We start from the raw sequence: 13375 nt of genomic DNA, 5'->3' as shown, positions 1-13375 counted from the left end.
ATTACCAGTGTCCCTAATATATGGCAGCTTGTGCAGATGCTTCTTCCCTTTTGCTTTCTTTTGTGTCTTGCTTTTGTGAGAGAGACGAGAATTTACCACTGATGAGCCTCATGCTATGTAATGAATAGAAGGCTAGTGACCCCAGCTGTCTCCCCCTCCCACCATCCCCAGGAACGTCTTGTCAGCCTTGGCGGTCTTTGCCTGGCCGGTTCCTACGGGCTGCTGCAGCTTTGTTAAATTGCCCCACGGCTCCTGTCTGACACTTTTGGTTTCCTTCTTCTTCAGATCCCTCTCAAGTTATTACTTCATTTGTAGCAGTGGTCAGAGCAAGGAAATTCTATTGATTTTCCTTCTTTTGTTCTCAGTTTCTCCATATATTAATTGGGTCTAATCATGTTCGCCAACCTCCTATCTTTAGGGGAGATTCAGTTTTTGGTGTTTAATGGGAGGGATAGACAGTGTTTTTGCCTGGAGCGAGAGTACTCAGATTCCAGGACTGCACAGATTTTAGGACGGAACTCAGTTGTGTATTTCAGCAGTATTTTGTTTTCGTCTTTGTTTTATTTTAAAGGTCACTGTCTGTTCTGGGTGTTTCCCGGTCCATGCAACGCCGTAAGAAGCCATTCACCTAGAGGTGTCACATCAGTGATTTAAGATTTGGAGGGGCTGGGGGGAGAGGAGGTTCAGGACAGCTCTGGAGATTTGGGCCCCATCTCATGCTGGGGCACTGGAAGCGGCCTCTGCTAATTGGACCTTGTCCTGTCAGGACACATCAGACAGGGCCACGGCGACACCCGAGCTTGGTGGGGGTGGGATGGTCTGCAGTAGCAGGTGCCACTGCTGCCGGGTCCTGGGAGCGCTTTGTTACTCTGGGGAGCGCGAGCCGGCCAGCAGTCATGTGGACCGAGGTCAGGGGGCTGTGCAGAGCCGGGTTCTCCAGGAGCCCAGGAGGGCCAGTACTGAAGTGAAGGCTGTTTGGGGCTGGGTGGTGCCAGAGCTGGTGTGTGTGTGTGTGTGTGTGTGTCCTCACGAGTGACGATGTTTGCCTTCAAGAATACTCCTAACACTAAAAAAAAAAAAAAAAAAAAAAAAAAAAAAAAAAAATACTCCTAACACGAGAAATTTGTTTTTTTTTTTTCTTTCTTTTTCGATCGCCTTCCAAAAAAAAGACAAAACAAAACCCCTTAGTCCTTGAATTGTGTTAAGGGGAGCATAAATTTTGGCTGTAGGGAGCACTCGAGGAAGCGCAGCTCAGCTCCAGGTCCTGCAGCAGGAAGCCTTCCTCCCTTTTTGTCGCTGCCTGGTCCCTCTGCCCTGCCCTTCAGAGTTTCCTTGTGACTGTCCCGAGCTAGGGCCTGCGGGCGTGTTTTGTTGACATGCTGGTGTGCGCCCAAGGACAAGCGCATGGCTCCCTGCTGGCTGTGCAGGAAGGAGCAGTGGGGGCATGTTCCAAGCCCCTGGGCCTGGTGGTGACTGCTGTGGCCAAGTGACGCCGTGTGCCCCTGGGACGGAGTGACTGTAGGCGGCACGGGGCACTCCACACTCCTTTTCCTACCCCACACCCCATCCGCATGACCCTCTTCCGGTCACGGCTGGCCCGTGTCTCTGAGCTGCCTGCCTAGGTTTGAGCACGTGGCCCTCCTACAGAAGGAAGAGATTGGCCGTCGGGCAGTGTGGACTGGTGGGAGAAGTCTGTGGATTTGGGCCGAGCTGTGCTCTAATCCCAGCTCTGCCACTGAGCAGCTCTGTGGCGTTGGTTAAACTCCCTGTCCTCTCTGAGCCTTAGTTTCCTCATCTGTTAATGTAAACCGTGAGTACGGTACCCGCCACAGGGCAGTTGCTTGACAAATTGTACGACGATTATCGAAGCCGTGAGGTCGGCTTTGTTTGCGCTAACAGCACACCGCCTGTGAAGTCCTCCAACACCCCTGCACAGGACGAGCCTGATCCTAGCAAAGGGGGCCCCCGCCTTGGACCTGATGACCTCTGCTGTCATTCTAGTCACGGGTGGACAGCTTCTTGTGTACTTGTAGGGCTTCCCTGGTGCTCCCCTCTTTCCCCGGTTAACAAAGGGGCTAGTGGAGCCCAGGGAAAGAGTGCAGGCTGCCAGGGCAGACCTTCAAGCCAGCAAATCAACGTTTATTTATAGGTCTTGGAGGGAGACAACAGTGCAGCAGTGGAGAAGGGCCTGACCGAGGCAGCTGCAGGGGGCAGGGGGCAGGGGGCAATGACAGTGGTGGGGGGTCGGAGGGGACAGAGAGGCCAGGTGGCACTTGTGTGGTGGAGAGCCAGAGTTCCGGCAGAAAGCAGCAGATTCCAACAGAGTAAACTGAGGTGTGTGTAATAAGATGGCTATTTATAAAAGTGTGGGCAGGGGAATGTACGAGGTAAGATAGCGCAGTACCCTGGGGGCTAGGTCAAGGGGAGAGGGGAGCCGTATGGAGAGGGCTTCCTGACGGGAGCTGTGACCTTCAGTAGACCCGGCGAGGGAAGCGGCTGGGGGAGTAAATGCCCCATCTTGTTCTCTTCCCTCCCTCTGACCTGCTGCTGGCATTCACCGTTGACCCAGGCTGCAGAAGCAGAGGGAAGATGGCAAGCGGCTGACCCTGTGGGACATGCTCCTGGGGGCACAGAGCTGGGAGAAGAGTGGTGCAGAGAGAGAGCCTGGAAGGGCCAGCGGAAGAGAATTGGCACAGAGAAGCAAGGGCTAAGGGAGGAGGAAGGTGGGGGATATTTAGGGGTACATGGGTGAAGAGAGTTGAGTTACCCAGGGGGACCCAGCCAGAGGCTCTGTGGCAGAATGATTAATATCACGGCCTTGAGGAGGCAGACAGAATGGGGACTGATTTTACCCTACTTCTGTGTGGTCTTGGGCCGGCTGTTTCACCTCTCTAGGCCTGTTTCCTCATTTGTTTCACCTCTCTAGGCCTGTTTCCTCATCTGTGACGTGGGAATGATAAAGATACTATTTTCTACCTTGTAGTGGGGTGCCATGAAATACTAAAATACGCTGCAGGATGCCTGGGACACTGGAACTGGGTAAGTGGAGACAGGGCAGATAGAGGGCTTTGACAGAGGTCCAGCTGAGCAGGCCACGAGTATTGTGTAAGGCCCAGTGGGGATATTATGTATCCGACGACTGTATGTCAGGTACCCCTAGTCACTGGGAATGCAGAGGTGAACAAACTAGACCAGTCTGTCTCCCAGGGAGCTTCTGTATCTAGTGTGGAGAGACAGGTAGTAAGTAAAGATTAATAAAATGAGTTTTGGGGTTGGCAAAGTGCTAAAAAGACCATAAACCAGGGGGTTGGGGGGTAGGTAAAGAAAGAGCAAATACTGTACAGAAGGAGTTTGGGGAAGACCTCAAGGAGGCAGGGGAGTGCAGAGCTCACAGAGAAGAAGCAGTGCTCTGTAGAGATGAGGGGAATGTTCCTGGACAGGGCCCTGCGGGTGCCAAGGCCCTGAGGCTGGTGTTTCTGGGGCAGAGAGGTGGCTCGGGGTAATAGCAGCTGCCCCTACGTGGACATGAGGACTAAGTGGAAAGTTCTTAGCCCGTGACTGGCACCTACCTATGCATGCTCAGGGACCCCGAGTTGTTGGCTGGTATTATTATTACTTTAACAAAAATTATTCTTTTAGGGGCAGCTGGGTGGCTCAGTCGGTTAAGCGTCCGACTTCGGCTCAGGTCACGATCTTGTGGTTCGTGGGTTCGAGCCCCGCGACGGGCTCTGTGCTGATACCTCAGAGCCTGGAACCTATTTCGGATTCTGTGTCTCCCTCTCTCTGCCCCTCCCCTGCTCACACTCTGTCTCTTTCCCTCTCTTTCAAAAGTAAATAGACATTAAAAAAAATTCTTCTTTTAGAACAGCGTGGCATAAATAAGTGGGTAGGTGTGGTATTAAGATGTTCCAGTGGATCAGCAGACATTTACTGCCAAGGTGGTGCCGAATGTAGCGTTGAAGAGTCCAGGCTCTGAGATGAGAACGCCCGGTTCAACTCCTGACTTGACTGCTCCCCACGTGGCCCTGGGCCTCCGACTGGAGCTGAGTGTCCTCCTCTCTGTCAGGGGGGAACAGTAACAGCGTCTCTCTCATGGGGTTGCTGCAAAGATGAAGTGCATTATTCTTTCTAAGGCACTTAAAAGGGAGCCTGGCCCACAGCAGAGGCTAGCTGCTCGTACTGTCATTGCTGAGGCTCAGGGGTAGCCCCGGTGCCAGAACCGGGAGCCAAGGGCTCTGTCTGCAAGGAGCTCATGGTTGGGTCCGAGACATGTGTTCAAAGAGATCCCGACCACCGAGGGTGGCATATGATGGTTATTGAGTAAGTGGCCCGACCGTAATTGGCCCTCCTCAAGGGCTGGAGGAGGGAAGGGAAGGCTCTGAGGAGGGCTGTGGAGACAAGAAAATGAAATTAATGCTAACTAGATCTGATAGCATCAGGTGAAGACGAAAGCGATCATATCAGTGCTTCTGCTCTTCCCACGTAGGCTTTTACAGCCATGTGCACATCCCTAGGCCGGGCCCCCTTACCTCTCATATCTGTCAGTTAGGGAGAGCCCCCCAAGTCCGTCTGTCAGCTCCTAGGGGCCCTTAAATCTGCTGCAAGTGGTTGGCACTCTTCTACCCTCGGCTTCCTCTAGGCCAGAGAGAGAAGGAGAGGTTAGAGGTCAGAGCACAGGAGCTGGGGAGCTGGGAGGACGAGGTGGATGGCAGGGTGGATGGAATTAACCAGAACCCTGTGTGTCTGGCAACTGGCAGATTCTTGTGGTAAGATAAGTGGAACCCTCTGCAAGGTAATTATTAGAGAGCATAAATTCCCCAGATAACCTGTCCTCAGAAGAGATATTGATGGCTGTGGGGCATGTGCTGGAGGCTGCCCTCCCTCCACTGATATTGACTCCTGTCCCCCACCTCTTCCTTCCCCCTCCTTTTCCTTCTTTGTTGCCTTTCTTCTAATCAGCTGCCCGTCCGGCCTTCCTCCCCTACAGACCTTGGCCTACAGCTCAAGTTGGCTCTTCTGGACCCTTCTTTTCACTCACTTCTTGGCTCTCTAAATGATGGAGGTCCCAGAGCATAGCACGCCCCCCTGCACCCTTACAGTTCAGCAAGATTGGTGGGAGAGGCACAGAGGTGCAGCCCCTGTGGGGAAGAGTTTCAAAGAATGGAAGGAAGCCCCCAGCTTCTCCTGGGTCCAGGTCCTCAGAATGAGCGCTTACTGAGTGCTGTTGGGTCAGAGTCAGGCTCCGTGAAGGGCCAGACCCGTACCTGGTCCCAGAGATGAAGAGGAGGAAGGTCAAGTGCTCAGCACAGCAGGCAGGTAGTAGGCACCTGTTGGCACCTCTCCCGCTCATCGCCCTTTCCAAAGCCCCCTCTTTGCCCCAAGCCTGTGGGCCTCCCAGGGAGCTCGCACTTTGGCTGACATTCTCTAAGCATTTGTTTAACAGCCATAAAAAGAGGCAGAAGGCCTGATGGGGCGCAACTAGAGAAGGAGGGCAGGTCTCTCCTGTGTTGACCTGAGTTACTCAGTTCTGGCCCCAGACCTGTGCCCTAACTCTTGACCCAACTGGATGTGGCTTCTTAGAAGCCCATTTACTGCTTTCGCTGACCATGTTTGGGGTGGCGGGGCTCTTACCTCTCTCTGACCCCCAACAGCTTATCAGTAGAGTGACCTTATCATTTATCAGCCAAGCAAGGGCATTTTTGAGAGGCAAAGCAGGAGTTATTAATAATGATGCCTGCACCTTGATGTGAACTGGGACTGTTCCATGCAAAACGGGTGCTATTTATCAAAGTTCTCTGCCTGAGATAATGCTGATAAATATAAGCTTCTCTAGCTTCCATAATTCTGATGATGGTTTAATCCTGGTGATATTGGATCCTGGGTGCTGTGTGGCTGTCTTGCCTCACCCGTTAATATGACTCTGTGCATATTTCCATCATTTGGAACATGTGAAGATAATTCTCTAGAGACATTTGACAGGTGGAGCCTGGGGCCCAGAGGGGTGGAGAGACTTGCTGAAGATCCACAGTGACCAAGTTCCGACTTCGACCTGGCACTGAGGTCTACCCTTGATTCCCACATGGGTCTCTCAGGGGCCAAGCCCCATCTCTCCACTCCAGGACACGGTAGCATGTCCTTACCCAAACAGCAAGGGCTGGGATGCATCTGTGAGCCTTATGCTGCCTCTGGGTACATTCTGGGGAGGAGACAGAGGATGAGGGAGGCAGGGGGGCACCAGGGGCAAAAGTCTGAACAAGACCCTCTCCTGTGCCTCGTGGTTCCTGATAATGTTACTTGGAATGAGAGGCCAAGGAGGGTTTAGGCACCATCCTGTTTGACAGGGAGCACCCCAGGGAGGGGACAGTGCTCTCAATGTCCCCATTTTCACTCAACAGGAGGCAATGAGGCCTCTGCAACTGTAGGAAGCACGTTTTGCCCATTGGCCAACAGCGTTTTCTAATAAGAAAAGGGCTTTTGAGAGAGGCTAGAAAAAGAAGTAATTTCCAGTGATGAGTTTTGCATGCTGTAGTTAACAATAATTATTAAATAGGTAGGGTGAGCTAGTGCTTGTTTTCCTTATTGTTAACTGTATTTATGGGTTTTTATTAAGTTGTACCAAGCTGGGATAATTGGGAAATGCTCCACTTGAGCTGTGGGACTCTCGGCCTCCCGTTCTATTTTCTTTCCTTCCAAGGGCGGAGTCTTTTCATCATTTGAGACTTAGGTTGTAAACCAGGAGTTGGCAAACTTTTTTTTTCTGTAAAGGTCCAGAAGGCTTCGCAGGCCACGCAGTCACTGTTGGAACTCCTCAGTGCTACCACTGCGGTGCAAAAGCAGCTCAGACCACATGTGAATGAATGCGCATGGCTGTCTTCCAATGAAACTTTATTTATAGGAATTTGTGGGGGCTACATTTGGCCCAGGGGCTGTCATTTGCAAGCCCCTGCTGTAAACAGTGGAGAATTCCTGGAACTCGGAGCCTGGACAGTAAGGATCTAATCTCAGCCCTGCCCCGGTGTGACTGGAGGAAATTACTTCACCTCTCTGGTTATTGGTTTTCCTTGCAGTACAACAAACGCATCACATTAGACAATCTTGAGCACTCCGGGATTCTTATGGTAATCTGGCATTTTCCTTTTTGTCCCTTCAGTCAATGTTCAGAGAGCCACAGGGCCTCTCAAAGCCCGTTACCCCTTGTTCACCTTCGGGATGGATTTGGTTTCTAAACCACAAAATAACGTTTTGTATTTCTCTGATGGTATCTTTTCAGGCAGCTCCATAACCAACCTACTTCTTGAGTTACTAAGAGGTGGCTCTGTGACAGGCTCTGTAACTAACAGTGCTTCTGGAACTGTTTGGCAGTTTGGGAAACCGAGGCACAAAAAAAGAAAAATGGCTAAGGCTGCCTAGCAAATTTGGTGATGCTCTTAGAGAAACTTGGTGCCTCCAAAAAAGTAAGTGTCGTTTAGGCTATTCCAGTTCTGGAGGCTCAATCTTGGTGAAGGGGCAGCAGTTGCCATGAGAGGCTGCTGGGGTCGTGGCCGAGAACAGGGTTCTGGACTGAAATTGCCTGGGCTTATGTCTTTGCAGCAGCCCCGAACACCCTAGGCAAATCACTGAAAACGCTCTGTGCCTCAGTTTCCTAATCTGTGAAATCAGGGGGAATAATCAGAGGGGGTTGTGTGGGGACGAAACGAGATCATCTGTCAGGTGCTTAGAACAGTACCTGGCACACATAGTAAATGCTCAATAAATGGCAGCCAGGCCACTGTTATTTTTGTTATCACCATCTTGTCACCCTTCTATAAATATGTCGAGGATGTTTCTTCCTCATTTTGATATTCGACTCTTCTTCAACTTTTGGATTGGAGATGTGGGCTGATCTGTATGTCAAGTGACTCTCGGTGAGGTGGAAGGATTGGGGAAAGAAGACAGGGAAGGGGGGAAGGTGCGGGGAGGGAGGGAGGGAACTTGGAAATAGCTCCACGAGGAAAGGAGGGTCAGATTTTAGATACAGCCACATCCCCTTATATTGTTGGGCTGGGAAGAAAAATAGACTTCCCTTCAGCAGTACGGAGGTTCTGGTGTCTTTTGTTCTTATCCCAGGATGTGGAGGTTATGAGGGCAGCTTTAGGTATTTCTAGGGTGACTTACCTTTTGGTTTTGGTTTTGTTAGTTTCCCAGAATATTTCAGTCTTTTCTACCAGAGGACTTAAATTTGGCAACATGACCAGCCTCTTGGTCAACCTGGCTTTGTTCTGTCCTTGTTAAAAGGTTTACAAGCGTGTGGCTCAAAAACCAGCAGGCCCGAGGCAGTTTTCTCAGAGGGCCACCAGGAGAAATTGGGGTGACTCTCAACCTTGTGGCAGGTTAAATGAGACTCAGTGCTTCTTTGTTTGGCTTGATGTCCCTTAGAAGGGCGGCCTGGAGATCATTTGGTCTGCAGGGCGTTTGCTTCTGCCGGCTGATTTTAACCAACTCTGACAGGAGGGCAGAGGCCCCCAAGCGAGGTCAGGACCACAAATCCCATCCCAGCAGGTGCATGATGGGGAGACAGCGCCCTCCGGATGACCTTCAAGTTCCCATTGATTTCCCGTCAAGCAGTGCTTCCCCACCCCCCATCCTGCTCCTGTCCCTGCCACTACCCATAGGCTCGGGGCTCTGGAAAGAGACATGGATCAGTTCTCTGGGAAAGAACATGCAGAGGAGGTTAATTTAGAGACACGTCCTTTCAGGAAACTGGAGTAGGTACTTTGGGGACCATCTTCTGGCACTGCTAGTTTACAGTGCCAGCATGAGGCCTAGAATGTTCTTTTTGGGCACGGAAAAGAAGGACTGATGTCATGAAGGGCATCATTTAGCCTCTTGGCCACACTTCTCTCCAGGTTTGATAGTGTGCAGGTGGCATTGTTGGGTCATGAGCAAGATTCAAGCACGATCAGCAGAATGGGCCCCTAAGCCACTGATGACTGTGTTGGGCAGGGAGGATCAGAAGTGAGAAGGTCGTGGGTGGTGTCACTCTCATTCCCTGTGCTGGGGGCCTCCCCCTAGGACTGACCTTCTTGTGCTCTGGAAGGCCTGTCTTCCATACCATTCAAGTTGTCTGTTGCAGGTAGCCTGGATCTTTCACTTACTTTGTTTGGTGTTATATGTCGAGCGATTCCCTATGTGCCAGATCCTGTGTTAGGTTCAGAGAGTGGTAGACAAGAGAAATAACGACCCTGCTCTCATGGAATTCATAATGTAGAGACAATCAGCAGGCAAAGAAAAAACAGAAAAAGTTTGATAGTGGTATGATGGAAAAAAACAAAACAAAACAAAAATAAACCAAAATAGAACGAGGCATAGCAAGGACTGGGGCAGGAGTGGAGTAAGGTGGGCTGCCTTAGGGTGGGTCAAAGAAGACTCTTCTGAGGAGAAGCCAGCCATGAGAAGACCTGGGGGAACTGTATACCAGAAAGAGGGAATAGCATATGCAAAGGTCCTGAGGTGAGATGATTCTGGCATATTAGAGGGACATAGAGAAGTGTAGTGAGGATGAGGTTGAGTAGGTAAGGGGGGCAGGAGACAGGGGAAGTAGGAAAGGTGGGCATAGCCAGACAGTCTGGGGGTCTAGAGCTACGGGAAGGAGTTTGGATTTTATTTTGAGTGCGGTGAAAGCCATTGGGGGGATTTAAGGAGGAGAATGTCAGGATCTGATTTCCATTTTAAAAAGATCACTTGGACTGCTGCGTTGAGAATTGACTACAGAGGATGTGTTCTTTGTGGCTGTGTTTTAAATGCCAGGCCAATATTCTTTTTATCAGGGAGGGCAATCTTGAGGCCCTTGTTTTCCAGCAGCGAAGATGGGGTTGAGGATGTGTTTGTCCAAGAATTGTCTCTAATCAATGGTCTGCTTCTACAGGCAGGCACACCCAGGGGACAACATATTGGTGCCCAGCTCATAGCTGGGGTTTCAGAGAGGACTCAGTCTATGAACCAGGGAAACTAAAAATCCGTTCTCAACCAATGAAGTGTCTGTGATGTGTGTGTGTTTTCTTTCTAGGTGTGCTTCACCCTAAGATAAAACAGTCTCTCTCTTTTTTTTTTCCCCCACTTTTGAAAGTTGGTTGCATTCTACACATACTTTAGCCTCCAGAGGAGAGATTTATTTTGTCATGTCTGGCTGCCATTTGAAAGGCAAACCTTGGATACAAGAAAAGCTACAGTCTTCTTCCTCCCCAGAGCATCCCCCTTTCCTGACCAACCCCCCCGCCCCCCACACCCCCATTATTTACTGGAAGGAATCATCCTTTTTCCCTCCTGTCTCCAGTCTCTTGTCCTTGGCGGCCCCTTGACTTCGACCCTGAGTTGTGTATGTCATCAGAACACCCAGTGGCAGCTCGGAAATCATGGCCAGGTTCAATATAAATTCCGTCTTGCTTAGGCAGCTTTGCATAATAAGTCCCTGAAAAGTCTTCACCGGAGTAGATGCCGGAAAAGGGATTTATTGGGTCTAGCAGGCCTGAACATCAGACTGCATGGCATTTAAGTCATGAGAGGAGTTTCAGGGTTCAAATTCTTCATCTGACTTGGCTTTCGTGAAGCAATACCCTGGCCCCCAAGGTGCCTTTCCGGCGATGTGTTGAAGGTTAGAGTTATTGCTAGAGTGACCACTCAGAGAATGTCAGGATCTTCTCCATACATTTGCCTTAAAGCAGGCCTCGCGGTTGTTTTGTTAGGGATGAGGGCTTCTGTGGGACTAGCCTGCAACAGGGCAGTGCTGCTAGGTTGATCCACACCAGCTGCCAGAGAAAAAATTTCAGGAGCAAACCCAGCTGAGTTAAAGTCAGTTAACTGGGCTCTCCTGCTCTGCCCTTAGAACATGGCCAAAGAACATCACAAGGCTCTCTTGTTCTTCCCTTTGCTTTGGAGGTTGGTGAGCCATCATTAGGCCAGTGAGTCTCATATTTCTCAGAATCACCGGAAGGGGGGGGGGTGTCTGTCAAAAATACGGATGTCTGGATCACATGCCAGACCTCCAGAATCAGGATTTCACAGCCTCCCCCACCCCCACTAGTTCTGACACAAACCAAAGTTTGAAAGCCACTCCCTAGAAGATTCTTCTGGAGAGTGAGGTGATGGCATTCTTGATAAGCACCAAAGGCTCATTTCCTGCACCAGCCGAGGAAGAGTTCATCCTCTTGGGGTGGTCTGTTGACAGCCCAGTGTTCAGGGAGCTTGTGAAGTTCAGAGAAGGGGGAGATGAATTCTTTGTCTTGCAGAGAGGCGTGAATATCATAGATGGAGAAATGAAAATCTTGAGAGCTGAGGTGATTTTTTCTTTTCATGAGATGAATGGGAAAATTCAGTAAGATTTGAACCTGTAGGATATCTGTTTTCAGTTGCCTAAGCCTGGGCTCTGGAGAAGCCAGATAACTTCAGGCTCACCTCATTTGCATATGGAGAAAGAATGTCCCAAGTATCTCTCAGCTGTGAAGCTTCCATTAGGATGGCCTGACATTTCTTTTTTTTTTTTAATCTTATTTTTTATTTTTTAAAAATGTACATCCAAATTAGTTAGCATATAGTGCAACAATGATTTCAGGAGTAGATTCCTTAGTGCCCTTACCCATTTAGCCCATTCCTCCTCCCATAAACCCTCCTGTAATCCTCAGTTTGTTCTCCATATTTATGAGTCTCTTCTGTTTTGTCCCCCTCCCTGTTTTTATATTAGTTTTGTTTCCCTTCCCTTATGTTCATCTGTTTTGGCACTTAAAGTCCTCATATGAGTGAAGTCATATGATTTTTGTCTTTGACTAATTTCACTTAGCATAATACCCTCCAGTTCCATCCACGTAGTTGCAAATGGCAAGATTTCATTCTTTTTGATTGCCAAGTAATACTCCATTGTGTGTATATACATACACACACACACACACATTACAATAATACTCCATTGTGTGTGTGTGTGTGTATATATATATATATATATATATATATATATAACGTGTGTATATATATATATATATAAAACGTGTGTATATATATATATATATATAACATGTGTGTGTATACATATATATATATATATATATATATATATATATATATATAACATGTGTGTGTATACATATATATATATATATATATATATATATATATATATATATATAATATACCACATCTTCTTTATCCATTCATCCGTGGATGGACATTTGGGCTCTTTCCATACTTTGGCTGTTGTTGATAGTGCTGTTATAAACATGGGGGTGCATGTGTCCCTTCAAAACAGCACACCTGTATCCCTTGGATAAATGCCTAGTAGTGCAATTGCTGGGTCGTAGGGAGGCTGCACCAGCTTGTATTCCCAAGGATGGCCTGACATTTCAGTCAAGGCTTATCACACGCTTCTGCAGTCCCAGTACTGTGCTTGGTTGGGTAACATGGAAATATATAACTCTTAGTTCCTGTCTTCAAGAGTCTTATGATCTAGTTGGGTGGAGAGACATAAGGGGGATGGTACGGACTGGCCAAACATGGCTGAGACTCAGGGAGCCCTGAGAAGGCAGACAGCAAACACTGTTGGCAGGGGTCACTGGGGAGGCTTCCTGGAAGAGGCAGGCCTTCAGCCAGCCCTTGAACAGATTAAGATTAGCCAGGCTAGGGGCAAGAGACAAGAATTATAGGTGGGAGGAAAGACCTGAGTAAAGTATTTTGTTGGGGTCCAGGGGTAGGGCTGTCTGATTCATATATACAAGAAGGTCAGGTGAGGATTCATTCATTCATTCATTCATTCATTCATCATTCAACCCAACATGGCAAGCTCTGTGTTGGGCTTGGGGATAGAGCAGCAAATGAGTCAGGCGCTGTTTCTGTTCTTGGGTAGGCTTTGGACTGCTGGGGTCATCATGCAATGGCTACTCAGCTCTCCTGGTTGCCTGAGGTTTTGGGACAGAGGCTTGGGTTGGCACTTGCCAGCCTCAAAGACACTGCAGCAGTGAGTGTGGCGTGTGTATGTCGTGTGGAGGGCATCAGCCGGCTGAAGAAGATGGTGTGTCACACAGGGGCAGAAGATGCTGCTCTTTGGGGGAAGGAGAAGGGAACCACCATTGATGAAAGGCATTTCCCTCTGTGCGTCAGACGTTTTCTGTCATTTAGTTCTCTCACAGACCTGAAGTAGGCGTTGTGGTTAAGTAGAGCTGAGGCTTGGGGAGGGTAACTGACTTGGTCTGAGGTTGTAGCCAGTCAGCCATGGAGCTGGATTCAGATCTGCCTGATTCCAAGTCTCTGTTCTTTCTGTTCCACTCCAATCCCTCGGCTCTCCAAGGGCCCTGTCGTCCTCCAGAGGAGTTTGGGCACCAGTGGGAGCCATTTTGGCTTCCATCCTGAGGAA

The 13375-nt window shown here is 49.3% G+C and overlaps 1 protein-coding gene across 5 annotated transcripts in view; it reads left to right on the top strand.

Annotated features, from left to right (window-relative positions):
* The window catches only part of DPF3 (double PHD fingers 3), a 248662-nt gene that overhangs the window by 83660 nt on the left and 151627 nt on the right, over positions 1-13375 (top strand). The gene's annotated exons all lie outside the window — the stretch shown is intronic.

This window comes from Panthera leo, chromosome B3 (genome assembly GCF_018350215.1).
Source record: "Panthera leo isolate Ple1 chromosome B3, P.leo_Ple1_pat1.1, whole genome shotgun sequence".
NCBI classification, from domain to species: domain Eukaryota; kingdom Metazoa; phylum Chordata; class Mammalia; order Carnivora; family Felidae; genus Panthera; species Panthera leo.
Note: the sequence above shows the minus strand (reverse complement) of the source record. Positions and strands in the feature narration are given on the sequence as shown.